Below are 18,625 nucleotides of genomic sequence, written 5' to 3' on the forward strand. Positions count from 1 at the left end.
ACAGTAAGTTAAACAAAATGAGAAGATATAGAAAGATGCAGCAGATGAAGGAATAAGGTAAAAACCCACAAGACCAAACAAATGAAGAAGAGATAGGCAGTCTACCTGAAAAAGAATTCAGAGTAATGATAGTAAAGGTGATCCAAGATCTCAGAAATAGTATGGAGACACAGATATAGAAAATAAAAGAAATGTTTAACAAGGAGCTAGAAGAACTAAAGAGCAAACAAACAGTGATGAACAACACAATAACTGAAATTAAAAATAATCTAGAAGGAATCAATAGCAGAATAACTGAGAGAGAAGAACAGATAAGTGAACTGGAAGATAGAAAGGTGTAAAGAACTGTCACAGAGCAGAATAAAGAAAAAAGATGAAAAATATTGAGGACAACATCAAAGACCTCCGAGACAACATTAAAGATGCCAATGTTTGAATTATAGGGGTCCCAGAATAAGAAGAGGAAAAGGCAGGGTCTGAGAAAATATTTGAAGAGATTATAGTCAAAAACATCAATAACATGGGAAAAGAAATAAGTCCAGGAAGCAAAGGGAGCCCCACGTTTGATAAAGTCAAGGAGAAACATGCCAAGACACATATTAGTCAAACTATCAAAAATTAAATACAAAGAATAAATATTAAAAGCAGCAAGGGAAAAGCAGCAATAACATACAAGGGAATCTCCATAAGATTAACAGCTGATCTTTCAGCAGAAATTCTGCAGGCCAGAAAGGAGTGGAGGGACATATTTAAAGTGATGAAATGGAAAAATCCACAACCAAGATTACTCTACCCAGCAAGGATCTCACTCAGATTTGATAGAGAGATCGAAATCTTTACAGAGAAGCAAAAACTAAGAGAATTCAGTGCCACAAGACCAGCTCTACAACAAATGTTAAAGGAATTTCTCTAGGCAGAAAACACAACAGAAGGAAAAGACTTACAAAAACAAACACAAAACAATTAAGAAAATGGTAATAGGAGCATACATATTGATAATTACCTTTCATGAGAATGGATTAACTACTCCAACCAAAAGACACAGACTGGCTGAATGGGTGGTAAAAAAAAAAAAAAGAGAGAGAGAGAGAGAGACATATATATGCTGTCTACAAGAGACACACTTCAGAACTAGGGACACCTATAGACTAAAAGTGAGGGGATGGAAAAAGATATTCTTGCAAATGGAAATCAAAAGAAAGCTGGGGTAACAATACTCATATTAGACAAAATAGACTTCAAAATAAAAATTATTCCAAGAGTCAAGGAAGGACACTACATAATGATCAAGGGATCAATCCAAGAAGAAGATATAACAACTGTAAGTAGCTATGCACCCAACATAAGAGCACCTCAATACATAAGGCAAATGCTAACAGCCATAAAAGGGGAAATCAACAATAACACAGTAATAGTAGGGGATTTTAACACTCCACTTATACCAATGGACAGATCATCCAAATACAAATTAAATAAAGAAACACAGGCTCTAAATGACACTTAAGGTCAGATGGATTTAATCAATATTAATAGGACATTCTATCCAAATAGAACAGAATACACTTTCTTCTCAAGGGCACATGGAACATTCTCTAAGATCACATCTTGGGTCACAAATCAAGCCTCAATAAATTTAAGAAAATTAAAATTGTATCAAGCATCTTTTCTGACCGCAACACTATGAGACTAGCCATCAATTGCAGGGAAAAAAAAAAACTTTAAAAAATACAAACACGTGGAGGCTAAATAACAGGTTACTAAATAACCAAGAGATCACTGAAGAAATCAAAGAGGAAATCAAAAAATACCTAGAAACAAATGACAATGAAAATACGATGAACCAAAACCTATGGGATGTAAAACCTATGCAGTAGAAGCAGTTCTAAGAGGGAAGTTCATAGCAATATAATCCTACCTCAAAAAACAAGAAAAACCTCAAATAAACCATAACCTTACACCTAAAGCAATTAGAGAAAGAAAAAGAACAACAGCAATAACATCAAAAGTTAGCAGAAGGAAAGAAATCAGAAACATCAGACCAGAAATAAATGGAAAAGAAATGAAGGAAACAATAGCAAAGATCAATAAAACTAAAAGCTGGTTCTTTGAGAAGATAAACAAAATTGATAAACCACTCACCACACTCATCAGGAAAAAAGAGGGAAGACTCAAATCAACAGATTCAGAAATGAAAAAGGAGAAGTAAAAACTGACACTGCAGAAATGCAAAGGATCATCAGAGACTACTCCAGTCAACTATATGACAATAAAATGGACAATCTGGAAGAAATGGACAAATTCTTAGAAAAGTGCAACCTTCCAAGACTGAACCAGGTAAAAATAGAAAATATGAACAGACCAATCACAAGTACAGAAATTGAAACTGTTATTAAAAATATTCCAACAAACAAAAGCCCAGGGTCAGATGGCCAGATGGCTTCACAGGTGAATTCTATCAAATATTTAGAGAAGAGCTAAAACCTGTCTTTTTCAAACTCTTCCAAAATATAGCCAAGGGAGGAATATTCCCAAACTCATTCCATGAGGCCACCCTCACCCTGACACCAAAACCAGAGAGAGAGGTCACAAAAAAAGAAAATTACATACTAATATCACTGATGAACATAGTTGCAAAAATCCTCAACAAAATACTAGGAAAGAGAATCCAACAGCACATTAACAGCATCATATATGATGATTAAGTGGGGTTTATCCCAGGAATGCAAGGTTTCTTCAATATACGAAAATCAGTTTATGTGGTACACCATATTAACAAATTGAAGGATAAAAAAATATGATAATCTCAATAGATGCAGAAAAAGCTTCTGACAAAATTCAACATGAATTTATGATAAAAACTCTCCAGAAACTGGGCATAGAGGGAAACTACATCAACATAATAAATGCCTTATATGCCAAACCAACAGCCAACATCATCCTCAATGGTGAAAAACTGAAAACATTTCCTCTAACATCAGGAACAAGACCAGGGTGCCCGCTCTCATCACTATTATTCAACATAGTTTTGGAAGTTTTAGCCACAGCAATCAGAGAAGAAAAAGAAATAAAAGGAATACAAATTGAAAAAGAAGAAGTAAATCTGTCACTGTTTGCAGATGACATGACATTATATATAGAAAACCCTAAAGATGCTACCAGAAAACTATTGAAGCTAATCAATCTGGAAAAGTAGAAGGATACAAAATTAATGCACAGTAATCTCTTGCATTCCAATACACTAACAACAAAAAATAAGAAGGAGAAATAAAGGAAACACTCCCATTTGCCATGGCCTCAAAAAGAATAAAACACCTAGGAATAAACCTACCTAAGGAGGCAAAAGACCTGTATGCAGAAAACTATAAGACACTGGTGAAAGATATCAAAGATGATACAAACAGATGGAGAGGTGTACCATGTTCTAGGACTGGAAGAATCAACATTGTGAAAAATGACTATACTGCCCAAAACAACCTATGGATTCAATGCAATCTCTATCAAATTACCAATGGCATTTTTCGAAGAATTAGAAAAAAAAATGATACAATTTGTATGGAAACACTAAAGATCCCAAATAGGCAAAGCAATCTTGAGAAGGAAAAGTGGAACTGGGGGAATCAGGCTGCCTGACTTCAAACTATACTACAAAGCTACAGTAATCAAGAGAGTATGGTACTGGCACAAAAACAGAAATATAGATCAATGGAACAGGATTGAAAGCCCAGAGACAAACCCAAATATGTTTGCTCACTTTATCTTTGACTAAGGAGGCAGGAATATGCAATGGAGAAAAGACAATCTCTTCAATAAGTGGTGCTGGGAAAATTGGACAGCTACATTTAAAGGAATGAAATTAGAACACTTCCTAACACCATGCACAAAAGTAAACTCAAAATGGATTAATGACCTGAATGTAAGGCCAGACACTATAAAACTCTTAGAGGAAAACATAGGCAGAACACTCTATGACATACATCAAAGCAAGATCCTTTTTGACCCACCTCCTAGTGTAATGGAAATAAAAACAAACATAAACAAATGGGACCTAATAAAACTTGAAAGTTTTTGCACAGCAAAGGAAACAGTAAATAAGACAAAAAGACAACCCTCAGAATGTGATAAAATATTTACAAATGAAGCAACTGGCAAAGGGTTAATCTCCAAACTATACAAGCAGCTTACGCAGCTCAATATCAAAAAACACAAACAACAACAACAGCAAAAAAAAACAAAGATGGGCAGCAAACACATGAAAAGATGCTCAACATCACTAATCATTAGAGAAATGAAAATCAAAACCACAATGAGGTATCACCTCACACCAATCAGAATGGCCATCATCAAAAAATCTAGAAGCAATAAATGCTGGAGAGGCTGTGGAGAAAAGGGAACCCTCCTGTACTGTTGATGGGAATGTAACTTGATACAGCCACTATGGAAAACGGTATGGAGATTCCTTAAAATATTAAAAATAGAACTATCACATGATGCAGTATTCCCAGTACTGAGCATATACCCTGAGAAAACCATAATTGAAAAAGACACATGTACTACAATGTTCATTGAATCAGTATTTACAATAGCCAGGGCATGGACACAACCTAAATATCTATCAACAGATGAATGGGTAAAGAAGATGTGGCACATATATACAACGGAATATTACTCAGCCTTAAAAAATAATGAAATTGAGTTATTTGTAGTGAAGTGGGTGGACTTAGAGTCTGTCATACAGAGTGAAGTAAGTCAGAAAGAGAAAAACTAATATTATATGCTAATGCATATATATGTAATCTAAAAAAGGTACTGATGAACGCAGTGGCAGGGCAAGAATAAAGATGCAGATGTCAACAACAGGCTTGAGGACGTGGGGGAGGGGGAAGGGGAAGCTGGGACAAAGTGAGAGAGTAGCATTGACATATATACACTACAATATGTAAAATATATTGATAGCAGGAAGCTGCTGCATAACACAGAGACATCAACTGATTGCTGATTGGTGATTACCTAGAGAGGTGTGATAGGGATGGTGGGAAGGATGCTTGGGAGGGAGGCTCAAGAAGGAAGGGATATGGGGATATATATATATATATACAGTTAATTCACTTTGTCATACAGCAGATATTTTCACAACAGTGTAAAGCAATTATACTCCAATCAAGATGTGAAAAATAAAAAGGAAATTAACTATACTTCAATAATTTTTTCTCTCTTTTTTCCTTTTCCTCTTTTTTTTTTTTTCTTTAAGGACTTTTATTGAGATGCAATTGACATACAATAAACTGTATGTTTAAAGTGTAAAATTTGATATTTTTTTTCTTATTAGTAATATATATATGGCAATCCCAATCTTTCAATTCATTCCTTCAACCCCCAGCCCCCTCTTTCCCTACCTGGTGTCCATATGTTTGTTCTCCACATCTGTGTCTCTATTTCTGTCTTGCAAGCCAGTTGATTTGCACCATTTTTATATATTCGGCATAAATGTGTTACTATACGATGTTTGTTTTTCCCTTTCTGACTCACTTCACTCTGCATGACAGTCTCTAGCTCCATCCATGTCTCTACAGATTTCCCAATTTCATTCCTTTTTACAGCTGAGTAATATTCCATTGTATATATGTACCTCATCTTCTTTAGGTTGCTTCCATGTCCTGGCTATTGTAAATAGTGCTGCAATGAACACTGCAATGCATGAGTCTTTTTGAATTATGGTGTTCTCTGGGTATATGCCCACGAGTGGGATTGCTGGGTCATATGGTAACTCTATTTTTCGTTTTTCAAGAAACCTCCATAATGTTCTCCATAGTGGCTGTATCAATTTACATTCCCATCAACAGCGCAAGAGGGTTCCCTTTTCTCCCCATCCTGTCCAGAATTTAATGTTTGTAGATTTTTTGATGATGCCTGTTCTAACTGGTGTGAGGTGATACCTCATTGTACTTTTGATTTGCATTTCTCTGATAATGAGTGATGTTGAGCAGCTTTTCATGTGCCTCTTAGCCATCTGTATGTCTCCTTTGGAGAAATGCCTTTTTAGGTCTTCTGCCCACTTTTTGATTGGGTTGTTTGTTTTTTGATATTGAGCTCCATGAACTGTTTATATATTTTTGAGATTAATCCTTTGTCTGTTGATTCATTCACAAATATTTTCTCTCATTCTGAGGGTTGCCTTCTCATCTTGCTTATGGTTTCCTTTGTTGTGCAGAAGATTTTAAGTTTCATTAGGTGCCACTTATTTATTTTTGTTTTTATTTCCATCACTCTAGGATGTGGATCAAAAAAGATCTTGCTGTGATTTATGTCAAAGAGTGTTCTTCCTATGTTTTCCTCTAGGAGTTTTATAGTGTCTGGCCTTATATTTAGGTCTTTAATCCATTTTGAGCTTATTTTTGTGTATGGTGTTAGGGAGTGTTCTAATTTCATTCTTTTACATGCAGATATCCAATTTTCCCAGCACCACTTATTGAAGAGGTTGCCTTTTCTCCATTGTATATTCTTGCCTCCTTTGTCATAGATTAGTTGACCACAGTTTATCTCTGGGCTTTCTATCCTGTTCCATTGATCTATATTTCTGTGTTTGTGCCATTACCACATTTTCTTGATTGCTGTAGCTTTGCAGTATAGTCTGAAGTCAGGGATTGTGATTCCTCCAGCTCCATTTTTTTCCCCTCAAGATTGCTTTGGTTATTTGGGGTCTTTTGTGTCTCCATAAAAATTTTAGGATTTTTTGTTCTAGTTCTGTAAAAAATGCCATTGATAACTTGACAAGGATTGCATTGAATCTGTAGATTGCTTTGGGTAGTATAATAATAATTTTTAAAAGCAAGCTATGAGTAGAAGAAAATCCTCCTTTGTATGTAATGAATAAAGTTAGTATAAATTTTTTTTAAAAAAAGACAAATTATTAATTTCTCTGCCCACTTTGTAATCAGATTGTTTTTTTCTCTGTTGAGTTGCATGAGTTCTTTATTTACTCTGAATATTAACCCCTTATCAGATATATGATTTACACATATATCCTCCCATTCACAGGTTGTGTTTTCATTTTGTTGATGTAGTCTTACTTGTTTATTTTATCTTTTGTTGCCTTTGTTCATGGTTCCAAGTCCAAAAAATCATTGCCAAGACCAACATCAAACACCCCTTGTGTTTTCGTTTAGTGGTTTTATGGTTTAAGGTCTTACATTTAAGTTTCAATCCATTTTGAGTTGTTTTTTGTGTATGTGTAAGATATTGTTCCAGATTAATTATTTTCCATGTGACAAAAGTTTTCTCAACATCATTTTTTCCCAACACCATTTTTTGAGGAGGCTTTCCTTTTCCCACTGAATATTTTTGGCTCCTTTGTCATAAATTAATTGACTATCTATACATGGATTTATTTCTGGCCTCTCTATACTGTTCCACTGAATTATGTCTCTGTTTTTATGTCAATACCATACTGTTTAAATTATTATAGCTTTATAACATAGTTTGAAGTCAGGAAATGTGATGTCTCCAGCTTTATTCTTTTTCCTCGAGATTACTTTGGTTATTTTGGGTCTTTTGTGGTTTGATAAAGATTTTGAGATTTGTTTTTCTATTTCTATGAAAAGTATTATTGGAATTTAGATAGGAATTGCATTGAATGTATACACTGCTTTGGGTAGAGTGGACACTTTAGCAAAAATAAGCCGTTGAATCCATGAACACATGATATCTTTCCATTTATCCAAATCTTCTTTAATTTCTTCATTAATGTCATAGTTTTCGGTGCACAGATCTTTGACCCCATTCATTAAATTTATTCTTATGCATTTCATTCTTTTTTATCTTCCATTTTCTGTGGTTTGAAAATGATATGCCTAGATAGATGTAGTATTTATGGAATTTATCCTGCTTCATTTTCTCTGAGCATTCTGATTCTGTGGTTTGGTGTCTGACATTAGTTTGGGGAATTCTCAGTCATTGTTTCAAATATGTACATATTATTTTGTTATTTTTCTTCTCCTTTTGGTATCCCCATTATCTGTATATTGTACCTCTTGTAGTTGCCTCACAGCACTTGGATATTTTGTTCTGCTTTTTACAGTCTTTGTTCTCTTTCTGTCTCTCTTTTCTCATTCTTAGAGTTTCTATTGATAAATCCTCAAGTTCAGTGGTTATTTACTCTGCTATGTCTGCTCTACTAATAAGACATCAAACCCATTATTTCTGTTACTGTTTTTCATCTCTAGTATTTATTTATGGTTATTTCTTAAGATTTCCTATTCTATTGCTTATATTTTCCATCTGCTCTCACATGATACTACTTTATCCACTGTAGCCTTTAGCATATAGATAATAGATTCAAATTCCCTGTCTGATAATTCCAACATCCTTCCATATCTGATTCTGATGCTAGCTTTTTCTCTTCAAACCATGCTTTTTATGTTTTAGTATTGAAACAGAGTGGGTCCCTGTGGGGTTCCCAGGCACTGAAGCCAAGTCAGCCTGGGCATAGAGACCTCCTTTTGTCCACCATTTCCGCAGACAAGACTCCAGCCTCCATGCCCCTCCTTGAGCTCCAAAGGGTGGGTTTGAACTGTTGCCCATCAAGGGAGGAGAAGCCAAGAAACCACATGAGGTAAGATTAAAGGGACCAGAGAAGCTCATGAAGATTAGGAGACTAGAGGACCACCTGAGAGGAGATGACCACCTGAGACATTCAGGGAGTGAAATCTCTGCTCACACCCTTATCTTATCACACCCCACCTTTGAGCCACTGTTATAAAACCCTTCACCAAATCCTCTGGGGTGGAGACACATAGTTTTTGAGGCAGAAGCCCAGTGGGTCTCCATATGCTTGGCAAAGCAATAAAGCTCTCCTTTTCTACTTCACCCAAAACTCTTTCTCCAGGAATTGATTCGGCACCAGTGTACAGAGAGGCTGAGATTTTGGTAACATTATACCTTGTAATTTTCTCTTGATAGCCAGACATGATGTATTCAGTTAATGGAACTGCTATAAATAGCCCTTTAGGTTGGCCAAAGTGTTCATTCTTTTCTTTTTCATAAGATGGCTCTAGTAGTGCTTAGTTGTCTTTAACTTCATTCAAAAGAATTTTGTTAGATTGTATTGTGACAGCTGTGACATCAGAGTGCATTTGAAAAATACATCAAAATTGTTGAATTTTTGTGTAGCCATTCTAATATTGAAAATGGAAGAAAAAATGCAACATTTTTGGCATATTATGCTTTCTTACTTCAAGAAAGGTAAAAACACAACTGAAATGCAAAAAAAAAAAACAAAACAAATATTTATGCAGTGTATGGAGAAAGTGCTGTGACTGATTGAATGTGTCAAAAGTTGTTTGTGAAGTTTCATGCTGGAGATTTCTCACTGGATGATGCCCCATGGTAGGTTAGACCAGTTGAAGTTGATAGTGATCAAATTGAGACATTAATTGAGAACAATCAATTTATACCATGTAGGAGATAGCCGACATACTCAAAATATCCAAATCAAGCACTGAAAATCATTTGCACCAGCTTGGTTATGTCAGTTGCTTTGATGTTTGGGTTCCACATAAGTTAAGCAAAAAAAAATCTTCTTGACCATATTTCTGCATGCAGTTCTCTACTGAAACATAATGAAAATGTTCCATTTTTAAAACAAATTGTGACGAGTTATGGAAAGTGGGTTCTGTACAATAATGTGGAATGGAAGGGATTGTGGGACAAGTGAAATGAACCACCAACAACCACAGCAAAGGCTGGTCTTCATCCAAGGAAGATGATGTTGTGTATATGGTGAGATTGAAAGGGAGTCCTCTATTATGAGCTCCTTCTGGAAAACCAAATGATCAATTCCAACAAGTACTGCTCCATGGAAAGCATCCAGAATTACTCAACAGAAAATACATAGTCTTCCGTCAGGATAATGCAAGACCACATGTTTCTTTGATAACCAGGCAAAAACTGTTACAGCTTGACTGGGAAGTTCTGATTCATTCTCTATACTCAACAAACATTGCAAGTTCAGATTTCCATTTATTTTGGTCTTTACAAAATTCTCTTAATGGAAAAATTTTAAATTCCCTAGAAGACTGCAAAAGACAACTGGAACAGTTCTTTGCTCAAAAATTAAAAAGCTTGGGGGAGATGGAGTTATGAACCTGCCTGAAAAAATTCAAAGGTAATGGAACAAGTTGGTGAATACATTGTTCAATAAAGGTCTTGGTGAAAATTAAAAAAAAAAAAAATGTGTCTTTTATTTTTACTTTAAAACCGAAGGAACTTTTTGGCCAACCCAACAATGTGGTGGTGTGGTGTTGGGATGGTGGAAACATCTTATATTTCTAAGATTAGAGTTCCTGGAGGTAACGCTCACAGTAGTGTGGGGGCCCCTGCTGTAACTTGGTGTCTCTGGAGTTTTTAAGTCTCAGACATGCCCATACTGAGCCGCCAGCAATTCATCAATTACAGTTCAGGTTTTCCTATCTGGGCACTTGTTCCTGTAGAGGTTTCTGCTTGTAAGTTTCTGCTCTGGTAAGTTGTGACTCCCTGTACTCACCTGCCTGTCTCTCCAATCTTGGGGATAGCAGTTTGCCCAGAGTCCTCATGTCTTTTATGGATCCCAGGAGAGTTGTTAAATTTTTAGCATGTTCAGCTTTTTACTTGTTAGAATGGAGTGATAATTTTTGAACTCCTTGTCACCTGCAGAATCAGCAACCAGAGTAGTTTCCTGGAGAACAGTGTGCTCTAGGCACCCACCTCAAGGGGAAAGATAGGAGTGCATATCTGTTTGCTACACGTAAAGAGAAAAGGGCTCCAGTGGGCTGAGTTGTCTCCCTGAAGCAAGGAGGATAGAGAAAACTAGGATTGGTGCTTACCTAGAAACTCTAAAATTTAGAGTTGAGTTGACTAAAGGCACGAACACAAAAAAGATGGCTGTGTTGTTAGGGTAGTATTTCCAGGCTTTGTCAGGACAAAGATGACAGAGTATACAGGCTATGCCCAAGAATTTCACTAGAGTTTACATCTTGTCCAAGAGGACCAAATGGAGGGGCACTAAGACTCCAGAAAAAAAGATTCTTGCTTGGGTCGGCTGACATGGGAATGACTATACATGTAAAAATATACCAACATATTATAAAACATACAGATAAAGTCTCTCACTGGGGGCCACTAGGAAACCATAAAGAGACTGAAGGCAAAATGTAAATTTAAACAACTGCCAGGCCCAGACAGTGTCAAGAAAACTTACAGTAGTATGAATCAGTGTAGAATTTTTCTACTTCTTTGTTTACTTCCCCCTACTCTCTTTAACTCTGTAAGGTCAGTAGTCATAGGGGCCAGAAATAAGAAAGAAAGGACCATGCCCTCCCTCACCAACCTTCCAACCACAAGAGGGCCCAGCTGGGGATGGAAAGAATTTAGTGTCAAAGCAAATTAAATTTTGGATTATAACATAGGATTTAATATTCTCATTGTTTTATTGAAATTTCTTGTGACAAAACATGAACAGAGAACTTTTTATTATGAGTCAGAAATCTCATGGAATTTTCCAATGTTACATTCAAGGCTAATGAAAGAGGAAAATATTTTTTTCTTTTTAAACAGAGAGAAAAATTAAGGTATTTTCTGGGTGTATGTGAAGAATCATGCAACTTTGGTGTATTAGCTACACAGATTTTTCCCTATAAAAATTATTTGTGGAATTCTTTATGTATATCCAGAATATGTTTCTTAGGGTAAAATTCTTAAAATATATATTCTAGGTCAAAGGGTATGCTAAATATGTTTTTAGGAAGTATGGCCAAATTATATTTAAAATATGCAATGCCAATTTTCATTTCCACCAGAAATATCTTTTACTAGCATGCTTACCAACATTGCTATTTTTTAAGTTGTTATTTTTTACCTTAAAATTATAGGTGTTAACATATGTGGGCCCATGTAGTTGAACTTGTGAATTCTATCAAAATATTCAGAAAGATCCCTTTATTGGATCTTTGGCTTTCCTGTTTGGTTTTCCACTCCACTGCTGGCACTTCCTGAGCCACATAAATAAATTTCTTTGCTTGAGGTCTGTTTCTGGAGGAACCTAAACTAATGTATGTTCCATATGAAGTTGAGGAGAGAAGGTCTCTTTTAAGGAAGAGAATTTTTTATGGAAAATTTTTGAAGTTATCATTTTGTCTGATACTATTATTATGTTGTTATTTAAAAGGCAGCTATATACTTTATAATATTTGGACTGTATCATGGTGTTATTTCTTGCCTAGTATGTGCTTATCCAGCAATCTGTGGGCAAATAAAAGTAAAATGTTATTTAATCAACAAATATTTATTTAGTTCATATTATGTGTCAGGCACTGCTCTGCGGGTCCAGCAATGAACAAATTAGATAAAAATCCCTGCTTTCAGAGAATTTGTTTGTGGAGGGTAGGGACAGACAACAACAAAAATTAATAAGGCAAATGCATAATATGTTCAATGGTGAACAATGTTAAAGAAGAAAGAAGCAGGGAAGAGGTGTAGGAAGCCTCAGAAGAGGAGCTAGGTCACAGTGTAGAAAAGGCAAAGCAGAAGGCTGAGCAGCATAAGGATCTAATGGAGGTGAGTGAATGAGCTATCAAAGATATACTATACTGGGGTGAGTGTTCTAGGAAGAGAGAACAGAATATGCTGATGTGAGAATGTGCAAAATTGCAAACACAGACAGGTCGAAGAAGTAAATATGGAGCAGATAAAGGAGCACAATCAAAGCCATTGCAAGGACTTCCATTTCAAATGGTTTATTTTGTGAATTATTTTATTCAAATAAGTCCTCAGCATCCTTGCTTATGTGTTTACTCATTCATATGTTTATTTCATCTTCTTAGTCTGCTTGAGCTAGCCAAGGCTGAAAGAGATGTGAAATATGCTTCTCTTGTGGTTTTTCAGAATTTTCTTTTTGCCAATAGTCTTTGCTTTGTATATTTCAGTGCCATTTTATCGGGCACCTAAAAGGAAAATGAAGAGTTAGTATTTATTATAAATTATACCCTTCAATAATAAAAAGTAAATCCTTATGTCCAATGTAATATTTATCTAAATTCTATTTTCTGACACTAATACTGTCACTTTTGCTTTTTTGTTGTTGTTTGTATCTGATTTACCTGAAATCTGTATTCATTCTTAACCTTTTGTTTGTTTATTTGTTTTAGTTTAGTGTATTATTGTGTGTTGATAATGTTTACTAATCTTTTTCTTTTCTCATCTTTCATTGTTTTTCTGAAGTTTTCTTTGTCCTACTTTCCCCTTAGTTTAGAATCTATGCATCTTCTCCTCTTGTACTAATTATTACCCTAATTCAGATAAAAAATATCTTGTCCCACCTGTTTTTACTCTTTCACTGTGGTCATCACAAGCCATATTATATGCTTGTCATCTGAGCCAGTACAATCACACACATGCACATGTGTGGGCGTGCGCGCGCACACACACACACACACTCCTTGTATTCACTACTTTACACAGCTGGTGTTGCACACATCCACCCAGTTCTTTTTTTTCAATACATTTATTTTATTTATTTATTTATTTATTGGCTGCATTAGGTCTTCATTGCTGCACACGGGCTTTCTCTAGTTGCGGCAAGCAGGGGCACTTCTGTGCATTGCTTCTCTTGTGGAGCATGGGCTCTAGGCACAGGCTCAGTAGTTGTGGTGCACAGGCTTAGCTGCTCTGCAGCACGTGGGATCTCCCTGGAGCAGGATTTGAACCCATGTACCCTGCATTGGCAGGTGGATTCTTAATGACTGAGCCACCTAGGAAGTCCCCATCCACCCAGTTCTTTGCTTTGCTAACAGTGGATTCTTTGAATCTCAGACCAGACAGGCATAGAGGAGTAATCTGCTCAAATGACAAAGAGTAGAGTCACTCCTAAATACTCAGTTCTTTGGCTGACACTTAAAACTAAACTCACTCTTCCCGGCTCTGCTTTCAATAGGATTGCAACAGTAGCAGCCCAGAGAGATGTCAGATAGTCTAAAGGAAATTGTATGCAGTAGAATATTCCTTTTTTATTAGAGCCTTTTGTCATTCTTATCTTGTTGAGTATGCTGGCTGCTTCTGGCTTGCCTTTCTGAATCCACACAGTTGATTGGATCTCCATCTCATTGTGCTTGCTTATTAAAAGCCCACCCCCAATACCAGCCACAGTGACCCTTGTACTGGGGGTCAGAGTCCTGCATGGTAATCATGTGAGGAGGTCAGGGCATGGCCTGAGGCAGGAAAGCAATGTGGCCTGAGGGTCTGGGTGCCTGGGGAAGTAGCTTTCTCAAGAAAACAGGAAGTTCCTATTTTCCTCTTCACCAAGCTCTGTGCCTGTTTATATTGTTTAATCTCTACAAAAGCCCTATGGCATAGATATTATCATCTTTATCTTACATAAAAGACAGTTAGTCTCAAAGATGCCCAGCTCAAGTCAACTATAGGCAGATCCAGGATTCAAACCTATGTAGGTCTGGCTTTAAAATTGCACTCTTCCCTAATAATGCTTTTAAGAACAGTGGGGGGGGGAGAATAGTAGATTGGAACCATGACTGTTAAATAGCTACAGACAGTCTGTTTTTGAGCTTTTATGAGCTCAGTTTACTTTACCCCACTACTGTCCTTCATTCCCATTAGAGAAAAGATGTCCCCTGAACTTGGAATTGGAAGACCTAGCTTCTGTAAATTCTAAGCTCTGTGATTTTGAGCAAGCTACTAAGATTTCTACTTTTTGTTTGTTTATTTGTCTGCAAAATGAAAGGTTTAGCCCAATCAGTTATTTTCAAGCTGTGCTCTGTAGACATCTAGAGTTTGGAGGTGCAGGTGAGGGACAGCTAAGACGGCCTATTTCAGGATCTTGCTGTTCTTTAATTTGTTAAAGCCTCTGTACATAGTTTCCTGTGAACATTCAGGCTTCCTTTCTACAGCATACTTGGGGAGGATTGGGTCGTTGAGGAACTCTATAAGAGGAGACCAGGACACACAGGCTGTTGTAGACCCAAGACAACACCAGCTCTAGCTCCTACTCCACTGCTCAGCCCTGACAGCAAGGCAGCTGACATGGATGAGGAAATGGGCCAAATGGAGGGAAAGCTTATAGGGATGAAATGGGTCCTAATCAGCCGACCCAAGGACAGTGCTGGCAATCACCAATCAAGCTGAAACTGACCAAGGTATATCCAGGTTCTTATCTATAATCATGGGGAGATACTGGGGAAGAAGCAAAGGGGGTAATAGGAACAACAAAAGCATATCTTCAGGTCAGCAATAGAGAGTGGGCCTATGTGTGCCACACAATCCAAAAATAATGTCTCCAAGAGGGAAGAACAAAAGGGTAGTTATCATATCTTTTAAAAAAAGCATTTCATGAGCTATGCAAATTCAAAGCCATAAATTCTAGTTATACTTATTCGTTATACTTATTTGTAATATAGAAAATCATGATTTTCTGCTTAGATATAAAATAAACACAAAGAAAAGAGTCCCAGCTCCTTCTAGTAAGAGACTTTCCCACCTCCATCATAGTTGTGTGCACTAAATATACATTTCCCCATCCTATGCCAGTGAGAAAGAGTGTCAGGGACTGGCTGGATTTTCCCAGTTGGAGCCATCAGGCAATATGTCAGAGAATAGCAAGAGCAAGGCCATGTCTTCTGTTGTGGCTGGAGTAGAGGACAGACTGCCTAGGATGGAGTAGAAAATGTACTTGGGGGAGAGAACAGAGAAACCCAGTTACCTAGAAGATCTCTAGACAAAGGTCCTCCTGTAGGGACATTTGCAGGCAATCCTTTAATTGGAAATGACTAGATAATACGGGGCTGGGGTGACTACTGGAGACAACCTACAGATGACTTGATGTGGAGAGATGGGATAGGAATAAGGCCAGGACAAGGATTCACAGTCAGTTGATGCCCTTAATCTCAAAATTTTTAGCATTATCATTTTGAATAATATAATTTTGAATTCCTTACTCCAGGCTTCTGCGTTCTTTACTAAAGTCTTTCAAAAGCCCTGACACCTTTCTATGTATCCAGAAGATCCACTTCAAATATTTATTATGCAACCTCCAGGATAAAGACCTAAGTGACTGAGGTTGTCTGCTCCAATACAGGTGGTAAAGTTTAGGCAGGTGTGTACATCAAAACAGTTTGTTGTCCGATGGGATTGGAGATGGGTGAGAGAAAGAAATCCATCAAAAATGCCTACAGATAATTCTCACTGTTCACATGCCCCACCTCACAGCAAGTCAGGCAGGACCTGGCATGTGTGTCTGAAAAACCTCCCTGGGTAGTTCTGATCCATACCTCAAACCTCCAGGTGATAATCACTGAAACAAAGGGACAGGATGTGACATATGTGAATTGTCACCTCCCTGGGGACACCATAAAAGGGAATATGTTTGTAACACAGTTTTAAAGGTTAACACTAACAAAAAGGTCATGATACTAGCAAGATCACGATGGCAGAGTAAGAGGATGCTGAGATCAACTCCCCTGAAAAGCACATCAAAAATACATCTACATGTGGAGCAATCCGCACTGAAAACAAACTGCAGGTGGAAAGAAAGATTCTTTTACTACCAAGGCTGTAAAGAGGATCCACACAGAATCCAGTAGGAAGGAAAGAGATCAAGTGGGGACCTGCACCCTTGGGAGGGGACACAGAAGATGAGGGAAACTGCATGGGCTTGGAGGTCCTCCCTGAGGGTTGAGTGGTGAAAACCACAGATTGGGTGTCCCAGCCCTGGGGTCCAGCACTGGAAGGATGAGTTCCCTTAGCTGGTTTGGAAACCACTGGCACTGACAGGAGCTATAAAAATCCTAGTCTTTGCTTGTGAAGCATGCACACATGCTCGCTTACTCCTGAAACAAGACAGAGGAAGCAGGTTGAAACTGCCTAGTACTCCAGCTGGTTTCCTGTGACTGCCTCAGCATATACCCCAGCTTGAGTCCAGCGCCCACTCCAGCTCCACTTGCTCTGTGGAGCAGCTCCACACCAGGGTAAGAGAAGTACACAGTTGTGCAGGACAGAGCCAGCTCAGACCCAGCATGATATCTGAACAGGGTGAGAGGAGACTTTGCTGGCTCTCATGGGGGCAGCAGATCAGGAGTGGTCCACAACTCTGACTGGTGCTGGGACTGCAATTGCCTGTGCTCTGACCTACACCAAGCACCCACTCCAACCCTTCTTTCTCCAGGACTACTCCCCTCTGGGGCGAGGGTCGGGGTGCTGGGAGGAGGGAAATGACACTCTTAAAGGAAGTGGAACCAGCTCAGACCTGACCCTCAGGGCTTATCCAGCACCTTAGGACCTGCTGCCACCCCCACCCTTATTAGGGTGGTATTGCCCAGTGAACAGAGGAAAAGCCCTGGCTCACACCAGGCTCTGGCTCTAGCTCCACCATCTTCAGCCCCTCCTCCCACCAAAGTGATAGCTGCCAGCACACCTTGGGGAAAGATAAATTTGTGTTCATGTCAGATTCAGCTATCCCACCAAAGCCACTGGGCATATGCAGACTATATAGGGAAAATGCCACACAAGAATACCCTTTCAAGACAGGGGTAGGTAACTATTTCAGCTAATATGATAGACAGAGAAAGTTAAGCAAAATTAGAAGACAGAGGAATTTGTTTCAAGTGAAAGAACAAGAGAAAAATCCTGAAAAATTAACTAACTAAACAAATAAATAATCAAATAAAGAGTTCAAAACATTAGTAATAAGAGTGCTAATTGAATTTGACAAGGAACTAGAAAATATAAAAAAGAACCAGTTAGAACCAAGGAATACAATAACTGAAATGAAAAACACACTAGAAAGAGTTAAGAGCAGACTAGGTGATACAGAAGAATACAAAAGTAACCTGGAAGATAGAATAATGGAAATCACCCAGTTAGATTTCAATTAGCAAAAAGAAAAACAATTTTTTAAAAAATGAGTAGAGTTTATGGGACTTACCACTTCCATCCAGCAGGTAAGACTCCACACTCTCAATGCAGGGGGCCAAGGTTCAATCACCGGTCAGGGAACCAGAGCCTGCATTCATGCCACAACTAAGAAGTTCATATGCTGCAACTAAGAGTTTGCATGCCTCAGTTAAGATGTCCACAGGCCACAACTAAAGAAATCCATATGCCACAGCTAAGAAGCCCATACACCACAATGAAGATCCTGCCTGCTGCAACTAAGAACTGGTGCAGCCAAAATATATTAAAAAATAAGTATATATATTTATATTTATATTTTATATTTATATTTATATATTGAACATTATGACAAGTCCCTTAAGAGCCTAACTTTTTTTAATATTTATATATTTATTTGTTTGTGCCAGGTCTTAATTGCAGCAGGCAGGCTCCTAAGTTGTGGTTCACGGGATCCTTAGCTGCAGCTTACCAACTCCTTAGTTGTGGCATGTGGGCTTCTTAGTTGCAGCTCACCAGTTCTATAGCTGCAGCACATGGGATTCTTAATTATGGCATGTGAAATCTAGTTCTCTGGCCAGGGATCAAACCTGGGCCCCCTGCAATGGGAGCATGGAGTCTTAAACACTGTGCCACCAGGGAAGTCCCAATAAATAAATATTTTTTTTAAATGAGTACAGTTTAAAAGACCTTGAGACAA

Source organism: Hippopotamus amphibius, chromosome 7, assembly GCF_030028045.1.
Source record: "Hippopotamus amphibius kiboko isolate mHipAmp2 chromosome 7, mHipAmp2.hap2, whole genome shotgun sequence".
Taxonomy (NCBI): Eukaryota; Metazoa; Chordata; class Mammalia; order Artiodactyla; family Hippopotamidae; genus Hippopotamus; species Hippopotamus amphibius.